Here is a 13,080-nt window from a genome sequence, read left to right on the forward strand (position 1 = left end):
ACTATTTTAGTAGACGGGTCCTCATCAAACGTCCTTTCTGCCACTGAAATACTATCCTTGACTAACAATGCCACACCCCCATCTCTTTTACCACCTTCCCTGTTCTTACTTAAACATCTAAACCCTGGAACCTGCAACAACCATTCCTGTCCCTGCTCTATCCACGTCTCTGAAATGGCCACAACATCGAAGTCCCAGGTACTAACCCATGCTGCAAGTTCACCCACCTTATTCCAGATGCTCCTGGCATTGATGTAGGCACACGTCAAACTACCTTCCTGCTTGCTAGTACACTCTTACGACCTTGAAAACCTATTTATAACCTCAACTCTCAACCTCCTGTGGAGTGGAGCTACAATTCAGGTTCCCATCCCCTTGCTGAATTAATTTAAATCTTCCTGAAGTGCATTAGTAAATATCCCCACCCAGGATATTGGTACCCCTGTGGTTCAGGTGAAGACCATCCCATTTGTAAAGGTCTCACCTATCCCAGAATGAGCCCCAATTATCCAAGTATCCGAATCCCTCCCTCCTGAACCATCCCTGTAGCCACATATTCAACTCCTCTCTCTCCCTATTCCTTACCTCGCTCGCACGTGGCATGGGTAACAAATCAGAGATAACAACTCTGTTCTAGCTCTATGCTTCCACCCTAGCTCCCTGAATTTCTGCCTGTAAATCCCCATACCTTCTCCTACCTATGTCGTTGGTGCCAATGTGGGCCACGACTTGGGGCTGCTCCCCCTCCCCCTCAAGGATCCCAAAAACATGATCCGAGACATCACAACTCCTGGGAGGCACCACATTAATGGTGAATCTCTCTCATTCCCACTGAACCTCCTATTTGTCCCCCTAACTATGGAGTCCCCAATGACTAATGCTCTGCTCCTCTCTCCCCTTCCTTCTGAGCAAAAGGGACAGAGACCTGTACCACATGGATTACCCCAGTAAATCTTGCCCCTCAACAGTATCCAAAATGGTATACTTGTTATTGAGGGGAACAGCCACAGGGGATCCCTGCATTGTCTGCCTGTTCCCTTTCCATCTCCTGACTGCAGCCCATCTACCTTTTTCCTGTACCTGAGATGTGATTACCTCCTTGTAACTCCTCTCCATTACCCCCTTCGCTCTCCAAAAGATCCAAAGTTCTTTCAGCTCCAGCTCCAGAATGTGGTTTCTGAGGAGCTGGAGTTGGGTGCATGTCCTGCAGATAAAGTCAGTTGGGACACTAGAGGTGACCCTTACCTCCCACATTCTGAAGGAGGAGCAGGAGGGTCTTCTTCACATCTTGCCTGTCATGACCCCCCAGGATTTTATATTTCCATCAAGAAATGTCTCACTCTTCTAAATTTCACTGAATACAAGTCTGACCTTTCCTCATAAGACAATTCTCTCATTTTAGATATGTATTTGTTACTTTTTTTTGAACAATTTCCAATGTATTTACATCCTTTTAAAAGGGCCAGTGCTGTACATGGTATCTCAGATGTGGTTTCACCAGTGTTCTGAATAACTGAAGCATAACCTCCTTACTTTTATATTCTATTCCTCATGTGATTAATGGTAATATTCTGTCAGCTCACCTAACTACTTGCTGTACCTGCATATTAACTTTGTAATCCATGCACCAGAACACCCAGATGCCTCTACATCTCAGAAAACTGTAGCGTTTTACTATGTGGATAATATGCTCATTTTTTTATTCTCCCTACCAAAATGGACAATTTCACATTTTTTTCACATCAGAGTCCATTTGCCCTGCTTTTTCCCACTCATTTAACCTATAAATATCTTTTTATAATCTCTTTGTGTCCTTTTCACAAACTATTTTCCTACCTATCTTTGTCATTAGCAAATTTGGCAACCATATTTTGCCTCGTTTATCAAATTATTTATTTAAATTATCAATTTATTTAAATTGTAAACAGTTGAGGTTCCACACCAATCCCTTTGGCAAATAACTCATTACATCTTGCCAATCTGAATAAGACCTATTTATAGCTATCCTCTGCTTCCTGTTCACCAGTCCTTTGTGTGAGTTGACGTGTTTTGAAAGAGCTGTCTAATTAGTCCCACTCCCTTACTCTTTCCCCACACCCTGCAAGTTACTCTTAATTCATGTTTTCATTATATGGGATGACAGTATCACTTTGTTGCTCATCTTTAACTGCCCTTGAACTGAGTGGCTTGTTTGGACATATTCAAGTCTTTGTCCAACAACGTTCATAAATCTTTTCAATTTCACTTTCATAAAATTGATTTCATATCACAATTTATTACAAAAAAAAGTATCTTCATCACCCCTTGTTTCTTTCACGAATTATCCGAAGGAATATGTGTCCTCTGGAGGTCAATCCACTTATAGATTCATAGAGATGTATAACACGATACAATTCATCCATATCAACCAGATATCCTACCTAATCTAGGTCCATTTGTCAGCACATGGCCCATATCCCTCTAAATCCTTCCTATTCATATATCCATCCGGATGCCTTTAAATGCTGGATTTGTACCAGCCTTCACCACTTCCTCTGGCAGCTCATTCCATACACAAAAATACTCTGTGTGAAATAGTTACCCCTTAGGTCCCTTTTATATCTTCCCCTCTCACCCGAAACCTAAGTTCTCTAGTTGTGGACACCCCCACCCCAGGAAAAAGATCTTGTCTATTTATCCTATCCATGCCCCTCTATAAAGTCACCCACCATTCCCCCCACCACCTCCAATACTATTCCAGCCTATTTGAGTCTCTCCCTATGGCTCAAATCCTCCAACCCTGGCAACATCCTTGTAAATCTTTACTGAACCCTTTCAAGCTTCACTGCTTCCTTCTGATAAGAAGGAGACCAGAACTGCACGCAATATTCCAAAAGTGACCAAACCAATGTCCTGTACAGCCACAACATGACTTCCCAACTCCTATACTCAATGTTCTGACCAATAAAGGAAAGCATATCAAACACCTTCTTCACTACCCTATCTACCACTTTCAAAGAACTATGAACCTGCATTCCAAGATCTCTTTGTTCAGCAAACCTCCCCAGGACCTTACCATTAAGTATATAAGTCCTTTGGTAACAAAAAATGTTTATTGTTTTTATTTATTCTATCTAAACCATTCTATTTAATGAAACTTTAGTGAGAAAGCTTTTGGAAAAAGTAATCCTCGGTAAAATTAAGCCACTTTCGGGCAGGTGTGGATTAGTTAAGGAAAATCAGCTTGACTGAACAACTTGTATTTAACTTACTTGATTGACTTTCTTTGAGGTAACAGGGTTGATGAAGGTGTTGCCGCTGATGTGATATAAATAGACTTCAAAATGCATTTCAAATGGTGCCACGTAATAGGTTTGCCAGCAAAATCACACCCATGGAATAAAAAGGTTATTGGCAACATGACACTGAGTAACTGAGAGTAGTAGTAATTGAAATTTTTTTCAAATAGAATGTGGTGCATTTACAGAGGAACCTTGATTATCCAAAAGACATGGACGGGGGGGTATTTCATTCAGTTAATCGAATGTCAGATAACATAGTTAGCCACGCATCGGGACCTTGCAATCTTGTTCAGATAATCTGAAATTTGGTTACTCAAATGCCGGATAACTGAGATTCCTCTGTATTGAAAAAAAATTTTGGAGATCATAGTGGGTCAGGCAGCAGCCACGGAGAGACAGCAAGCGAACATTTCACGACTAGGTGACACTTCATCAAAGCTGATATGACATGTGGAAGGGGCAGCATTTTATATAGGTGTGGGGGGGGGGGCAAGTTGGAGTGCTGGGGGAGAGAGGCTGCTGATAGTGAGGATTAAGTGATCGGAATGTGAGAATGGCAGAGCAATAGTGCAATAACTACCAAACAGGAAAGAACTGACAGAGCCATTGCAGAATCGGAGGGGAGAGAGGAGATGGTGACAGAGAATGCAACAATTAAAGCCAAAAGAAAGGGAAGGAATGGCACAATCTGAAGGTGAACTCAACATTAAATCCAGAAGATATTGACCTCATTAAGTGGCTTAGAAGACTCACTGGGCCATATGGCCTACTTTTGCTCCTATCTCTTATGGATAAATTGCTCATTAGCCTTCTCTGCTGAAGAACATTTAAAAGGCATCTGGATGGGTATTTGAGTAGCAAAGGTTAAGGGATATATGGATCAAATGGGACTAGGTTAATTTAGGATATCTGGTCAGCACGGACGAGTAGAACTGAAGGATCTGTTTCCATGCTGTACAGCTCTATGACTAAATGAAGAACAATCACAACTCGTCCAGCCTCCAATGTCACTGGCATTTCCCACTCCTTGTATCTGTTCTCCTCTGCATCCTCTCTTAGGCCTTGACATTCTTCCTAAGGTGTGGCATCCAGAATTGGGTAGCAATACCTCAGCTGGTACCTAACCTGTAATTTAGAAAGTGTCAACACAACTTTTTTGCAGAGAGAAGGAAAGCTACAGAAGGAGAGAAAAAAGCACATTTATTGAATATTCCAACCAGGGCTTCAGATTCAGCTAAATAGAAGCTAGTGTCAATCCGACTGCTTGTCTTGGAGTTGGGAGAGTTGGGAATATGATCAAAATGTGTGAATGAATGACCCAGTGAAACTTCCATGAAGACCAGAGTGAGACGGATGAAGAAGAAACGCTGAGTAAATTGGGTAACATGATAGCAGAAGTGTAGTTTAAGTTTGATGTTTCTGACTCTCTTCCAGGTGGAACAGGTGCATGCACCAAGGGCAAAGTCATTTTTCACAAATCATGCCCAGTGTTGCTTTCAGTACTGTGGTATATACCAGAAAAATTCTGAATTAAATGTTATTAAAATGAAATAAAAACAATTTTTGATTCCCAAATTATTTTATAACATTCGTGTTGAAAATGAGAAAAGGCTGGTGGGATTAGGGTGCAAAAGATAAAATCAGAATGAATAGCCAGGTATAGATAATCGTGTGCTGAATAAATGCCTTAATGTTACGTGTTTAAACAAAAATGAGGGCAACATATTTTATCCATTTTTCTCAAATTGTTCACAAGTTTTCAGCTCTTCATGCTACAGGAGGCCTGTTTGGTTCCACAGTAAAAGTCCATCTTTACTAAACCTAAATCTTGAATTTGAAATTACAGAACATGAATGGATTACTCACTGAGGGTATTTTCTCCCACCCCAGCATTAATTTCACGGTCAAGACCTTTTCTGGCTGATCACCTCAGCCCACTTTAGTTTCTCAGACAACAGTTCTTTAATTAGTGTGAGACAGGACTTCCTCCAGGTAGAGCTATCAAATAATTAGAGGCCAATATCTTCATGCCTTATCAAGATGGCCACCACTGCTGGTATTCTAGGACACTTAGGAGAAAGAGGAACTGAACACGGGTCAGTGTAGGATCTCTGTGGGACTTAGCTAGCAGACCCCAGATGAAAAGAGTGAAAGGGTATTTTGGATGGGAAGGAGGTGGGATGGTGCTTGGAACCAAGTCGGCAGAGTCATGTGTTAGGAGAGGGTGGGGGCTCCAGTTGGACCTGAAAAACCCAGTAAGAGGCAAGCCCCCTGACCTCTACCTTTTCATAGTCAGCATTGAATCTCATGGACCTACGTTGGGAACAGACCTCCGCCATTCTCCACAAAATTAGAGTGGGATGAAGATCTATGGTACATAGCGACCTCTTACACATCTAGACATGGAAGCATAACCAATATCTTCCCCAATGACTGTATAATGAAATTCAGTCATAATGCAGAGGTTGGGGTGGTGTGTGTAGGCCTCATGTATTATCTGAGTAGTAGACACAAGGAAGTAAAATATTGCAAATTGTACCCTAAACATTTGTTGTATGGTATCATAGATTCCAGATAATCAGGTGTGTACCTTTAAAATATTTACACAATGTCACCATATTTGAAATTCCAGTATAAAGGTACCTACTTAGAATGACTATATATGTAAAATAGTATAATTGATCATCCACAGCTGGAAATATTTTATCTTTGTTAAAAATCTACTTCTTTGATCTCTTCAGCAGTCTAGTCTTGTAGTGCTTCCTCTTACCAATAATTTCCTGATTAGATCTCTTTGGATCACCAAAATTCCTGAAATAGTGCAGGGACACTTTTGTTCAACAGTGTTCACAGGGCACAAGCAGAACTGAAGAACAAAAAGACTTCTCCTTTTGCATGAGTCCCTCTCTGCTCAGACATCAGTCAATACCATCATTGTGTTTAAAAGCACAAAAATTCCAAAAAAATAACGTGTGATATCACTAGGATTTCTGTTTTGGCACCAATACTGTAGAAAGGCTCCAGACTGCTGCTTTTAAACAGTAGTATTAAAGAAAAATAAATGGGAAGAGAAGCAAAAAGAAAAAGAATTGGAAAGAGAAGACAAAAAGAGAAAAATACAATGAGAATACACTGTACTCTATTTCTTAAAATAAATCAAAGACCTGCAACGAGAAATGGAAGGCAAATACTTAAGTATGGATGGACAGACCTTTCACATTCTGTCGGAACATCAGTTATTTCAAGAAAGAATTTGACTTTGCTTTATAGACCAGCCGCTAGCTGACAAAAAACAACAGTCAAAACTTCTTACTTTAGCCACTGAGGGTTTAAGAGGCCTCAAATCATGCAAAGTTTATGATAATGACTACAATGATCTTGACAAGAGCTTTCAGATTTTATGTAAATTCCAAGAAAATTTCAGGATACACAGGCTTGAGTTCATGTCATTCATGAAATATGTCATTATTCCTTCAATGTCACTGGGTCAAAATCGTGGAACTCCCTCCCTAATAGTTATATGGGTGAACCTAGACAAAGGACTGCAGCAGGTCAAGAAGGCTTCTTCTCTAGAGCCAACAGTTATGGCAATAAACATTTGCCATGGGGAGACAATGGTCTAATGGTATTATCAAAAGATTATTAATCCAGAGACTAAGGCAAGTTCTGAGGACACAGCTTCAAATCATGATGTTCACCATAATGTTCATGGCAGTTGGTGGAATGTGAATTCAATTTTAAAAAACTCTGCAATTAAGAGTCTAATGATGACATGAAACTGTTGTCGATTGTTGGGAAAACCCATCTGGTTCACTCCTGCCCTTTAGAGAAGGAAACTGCCATTCTTACCTGTCTCATCTACATGTGACTCCAGATCCACAGCAACGTGATTAACTCTTAACTGCTTTCTGAGCAATTAGGGATGGGCAATAAATGTTGACCTAGCCAGTGACACCCACATCCCATGAATGAATTAACAAAGAAAACAGCCATACGTCTACAAAAAAATGCATCCATCCATGCTGGCAGACAGCAACCAGAAGAGTGAAGCTTCACTCCCAAGTTGTGATAGCGTAAGTCTGAGGACTGAGGATAATTGTAAGTCTGGTAGGGTTATATTTCCACCAAAGTGCTATCTGAATATATTGATTCAATATAACCCAATGCGTCTTTGCATATATTTATCAGAAGAATGGTTTCCTGTCCTTAAAGGGAATAGGGACGATGTTTTATTATGACATAGATTCCAGACCAGAAAGGCCTGTACCTTTAAGGCAGTTACATGATGCCACATAATAAATGTACTTGCCTCATCTTCAGTCACTCTCTCCTTGTCATGGTGTCAGTGTAATCAAAGCCCTTCCTGAAGAAGGGCTCATGCCCGAAACGTTGATTCTCCTGCTCCTTGGATGCTGCCTGACCTGCTGCACTTTTCCAGCAACACATTTTCAGCACTTTCAGTGTAATCAGTCCATTTTGTGTGTAATGTACAGTGACATTAGTAAGCATAGAGCCCAGTGTCTGTGCAGAACTCTGATATTGTATAAAATAGTCATGGTTGTTAGAATTAAACCATCTCAATCCCAGGACATGCAGCCCTAGGACATAGAGATGTACAGCACTGAAAAAGCCCTTCAACACACTGAGTTGAAAACAAAACAACCACCTAACTATTCTAATCCCATTCTCATGCACTTGGCCCATAGCCTTGCATGCCTAGGCTTCACAACTATACACCTAAATACTTCTTCAGTTTGTGAGCACTTTTGCTTTTACAGCAGTGAGTTCCAGATTCCCAACATCTCTGGGTGAAAAAGCTTTTCCTTATTACCCTCTAAACCTCCTATCTTACAACTATGCCTCCCTCATCATTGATCTCTCCACCAAAGGAAATGTTTATTCCTGTCTACTCTGCCTATGCCTGTCATAGTTTTGTATATTTCAATCATGTCCCCCTCTGTCTCCTCTGCTTCAAGGAAAACACCAGGGTATCAAAAAGACAAATATCCCATATGCCTTCTTAAACGCTTTATCTACCTTAAGTCCCGCATTCCTAAGGAACGAGTGAACATGCATACCAAGATTCCTCTGATCCTCAGTGCTTCCCAGAGTCCTATCATTCATCATATATACCCTTGCCTTTTTTGTCCTGCCCAAGTGCATCATCTCATGCTTTTCCAGTAAGGTAGGGAATATTCCGCTCCAGGCCTTTTCTTGCTCTACCCTTTTTGTCTTTTTCTTTTCTTTCTTCATCTTCAAGGCCAGAGCAGTGTCAGTGGGACAACTGCTGCAGCTTTGGCAGCATGGATTGGGGTTCTGGTGGAGGCGGGTAGTGCCCGGAGTGGGGACTCCTGACTATGGTAGGCCTAGGCAGGGACTCTTTGTGGTGGCAATGCCTGGAGCAGTGACTCCTAGCTATGGCAGGCCCAGGGCAAGGGTTCTTTGTGGTGGCAGTATCTGGACCAGGGATTCCTGGTTGCAATAAGCCTGGGAGCCTGGACATTTGGAGGTCGTGATGCCCAGAGCAGGGACCTTTGGCTGCAGTAGGCCCAGAGTGGGCACGTTTTGTAGTGTCAGCAATATGGCACAACCACAGAGTCAGTGTCTCCTAGGGCATCAGTCCCATCATTATTGTACCTGGAGTGGGAACTAGTTGAGGCCTGGAACACCTTGCAGAAGCTCTGGAGCTGATCCTAAGACCCCAGTTTGAACAAAAGATGAATTCTATTTAAGTAACTTTTTAAAATTCTTTTTGTAGCTCAAAATGTCACCAAATTATGGCAACAAAACACTTCTCACTGTACCTTCCTAGATATATGTGACAATAAAATAATTCATTTATTCAATAAGTGCTGGCACAGCCAGGGACACCCACATCCAATAAACGAATAAATAATGTCACCAAGATAACAAATAATAAAACCTTAAACAGTATCAACATTCAACATTTAACTGTGGTTTTTATTTACTTTGTAGCTTCTGATATATGTCTGTTCTCAGCTTTTTAAAAAATGTTTTCTTTTAAAAAGGTTTTGCATAGAGCACCTTTCGTGTTCTGGTGTTCCACATTTTTCAGCACCAAGTGGCATAATTTTGGATAGCATGACAATTTCCCTAATGTTCAGTCATTTACCTGCCTACTTAAATAATGTCTAATCTTTTATTTGCAGTTTGTTAGAGAAAGCTGTGCTGCAGTGTTTTTGGGCCCTTTCTGAAGCTTTTGGAATTTGTTTCTGATTTTGTGTAATTAATCTGTAAGTTTCGTGCTTTGTGCTCAGCCGCAACAATTTTCTCTGTAACTCCATTATTCCTCTTGTTGCCCTATCAGAGGTAGGTCTCAGTGACAACAATCGAAAAGATGGAGGAGAAAGTGAGGACTGCAGATGCTGGAGATCAGAGCTGAAAATGTTTTGCTGGAAAAGCACAGCAGGTCAGGCAGCATCCAAGGAACAGGAGAATCGACGTTGCGGGCATAAGAAGGGCTTTGCCCGAAACGTCGATTCTCCTGTTCCTTGGATGCTGCCTGACCTGCTGCACTTTTCCAGCAACACATTTTCAGCTCTGGCCACACAGATGGCCTGTTACAGACCAGTGGCTTCTGTTGTGGGGAGATCTGCAGCTAATATGTAGCATTGCAAAGGCCTTCCAAAGACACTAACTGTCAGGGGCAAAACAGTGACAAGTTCTCTTTCTTTATCTTCTTTCAAACATTCTGCAATACTATCTTATGGTAACAGCTCCTTGTAGAAGTAGCCAGAGTTATCCTCCTTGCTGCCATCTCATTCTGCATCAACAAGACTAGAAATCTAAAATAACATGCTGAAAACACTCAGCGGGTGTAGCAGCATCTGTGGAGCAATGGAGAGAGTTAACATTTCAAGTGGATGACCTTGCATCAAGTGTTCCATTTGACTTAACAGTTATAGAGTTGTAGAGTTATACAGCACAGTTTGGTCCAACCCGTCCACTCCAAACAGATATCCTAAATTAATCAAATCCCAATTGACTCATATCCCTCTAAACCCTTCCTATTGATCTTCCCCATCCAGATGTCTTTCAAATATTGTAATTGTACCAGCCTCCCCTACTTCCTCTGGCAGCTCGTTCCATACACAGATACCCTATGCATGCAAATGTTGACCCTCAGGTCCCTTTTAAATCTTTTCCTTCTCACCTTAAACCCATGCTCTTTAGTTTTGGATGTCTCTACCCCAGGAAAAAAAGAACCTTAGCATTCACCCTATTCATGCCCTTTATGATTTTATAAACCTCTATAATGTTACCCCTCAACCTCTGACAATACAGAAAAAATGCCGCAGCCCATTTAGCCTCTCCCTACAGCTCAAACCTTCCAATCTCAGCAACATCTTGTAAATCTTTTCTGAACCCTTTCAAGTTTGACACTCCCATAACAGAGTGACCAGAATTGAATGCAGTTTTTTAAAAGTGGCCTAATCAATGTCCTGTACAGCTGCAAAATGACATTCAGCTCCTATACTCAATGCACTGACCAATGGAAGCAAGTGTGCCAAATGCCCTGTGACTCCACTTTTAAGGATCTATGCACCTGCATGCCGAGGTGTCTTTTTCGACAACTGTCCCCTGGACCCTACCATTCACTGTTTAAGTCCTGCGCTAATTTGTCTTACCAAAATTGTGAACTACAAAATAAAAGCAGCCTGATTGGGTTATAGGGAAAGGGCAGGAAAGTGATCTATTGAATGGTGCAATAGGCACAAGGGACTAAATGGCCTACTCCTGTTCCTATTCCTAATGGTCTTACGGTTAGCACTTCCTCCCAATGCTATATATTTGTTTGCGTGTGTCTACCTTTTTGTCTGCTACAGAAGAAAATGTGAAACCATCTTCAATTGTTGACTGGGGTGAATTTTCTCCCATCATGACAACAAGAAAACATTCAAGCCACGTTTATTTAAACATTGGAGCAGTATTCATTAACTGCCACCAGTGCTTCACTGAACTAGACAAAAAAACACCTGTTCATTCAACATTTTTGATTTTTAAACAGTAGCTGAAATCTATCATCCTGTTTGATGTCAACACTTTTTGTCAGCTTATATAAATATCATGTAAATAAGTATTGCAATAGCTGCAGTCTCAAGTTACTGCCTCTTTAATGTTTGCACTGGAGCCAAATTACAATTCAAATAGAACGTGACTGCCATCTTGTGTTTTGAATTGGCTAAGCATCTTTTTGTTATTTATAGTTGTAGGTGGCAAACTTTTGCAAGTTTCAAAGTGATTATGGAAGGGATAAGGCTAGTACAGAAGTTGTGTGTCTAAATTAGGTTGGTTTCAATATCAATAGACAGGATCTGGCAAACACAGATTGAGAGCAGCAACTTGCAGGTAAGTCTACATTTGGAAAGTTGTAGTCTTTCAAAAGTAGTGTAATCATAGAATTCCTAGTGTGGAAGCAGGCCATTTGGCCCATCAAAACCACACTGACCCTCCCAAGAGCATCCCACCCAGAACCCTATCTCTGTAATCCTGTATTTCCTAAGGCTAACTGACCTAGCCTGCACATCCCTAGACACTATGAGCAATTTAACATGGCCAATCCACCTAACATATAAATCTTTGGATCTTGGAAGGAAATAGGAAGAAACCCATACAGACACAGGGAGAATGTATAAACTCCACGGAGACAATCGCCCAAAGCCAGAATCAAATCTGGATCCCTGCAGCTGTGAGGCAGCAGTGCTAACCACTGAGCCACCATGCCACCTTATTCAGCATCAGTGTGTTCCTGGAAGAGGGAGGACAGCCAGTCCAGGGAACCCTTGATGTCAAGGGATATAGAGAGTTTGAAAAAGGAAGCAGATGTCAGGTATATTAAAAGTGAGAAGCCCTTGAAAAGTACAGTGAGTGGAAGAGGGTTTAGTGTGATATGGGCCAAACGCTGGCCAATGGGGCTAGGGCAGATTGGAATGTATGTTTGGCACGGATGGGTTGGATTGACGAATCTGTTTCCATGCTGTAGGACTCTATAACAAAATCTGGAGAATATGCAGTCTTCGGCTGACAAGTGGCAAGTAACATTCACGTGATACGAATGCCAGATAATGACCATTGCAAATACGAAACAATCTAATTACCCTTGACATTCAATGGCGTTACTATTACTGAATTCCCCCCACTGCGGGTTAGCATTGACCAGAAACTCAACTACACCAAAGGGTCTGTTTCTGTGCCCTATGACGCCATACTTCCCCAGAGGCCATAAACCTTGTTATTGTAAAAGCAGCAAATGCAAGGTGAGCAAAAATGGTTTCATATAGTAAGTCATTTGAATATGGAACTTCCTGAAAGTGTGGTGGAGGAAGGTTCAATTGAGGCATTCGAGAAGGTATTTGATGATTATTTAAATTGAACTAATGTATAAGATTATAGGGAAATGATAAAAGATTGGCACTAAGCCGAAATGCTGAGAGGAGTATTTATATAAATGATTTGGATGTGAACATAGGAGGTATAGTTTGTACATTTGTAGATGATTCCAAAATTGGAGGTGCAGTGAAATACGAAGGTTACCTCAGAGTGTGACAGGATCTTAATCAGATGGGTAAAGAAGTGGCAGATGGAGTTTAATTTAGATAAATGTGAGGTGCTGCATTTTGTAAAGGCAAATCAGAGCAGGACATATACATTTAATGGTAGGTTCTTGGGGAGTGTTGCTGAACAAAGAGACCTTGGAATGCAGGTTCATTGTGTCTTGAAAGTAGAATCGTAGGTAGATAGGTTAGTGAAGGTGACGTTTGGTATGCTTTGCTTTATT

This window comes from Chiloscyllium punctatum, chromosome 3 (genome assembly GCF_047496795.1).
Source record: "Chiloscyllium punctatum isolate Juve2018m chromosome 3, sChiPun1.3, whole genome shotgun sequence".
Classification (NCBI taxonomy): Eukaryota; Metazoa; Chordata; class Chondrichthyes; order Orectolobiformes; family Hemiscylliidae; genus Chiloscyllium; species Chiloscyllium punctatum.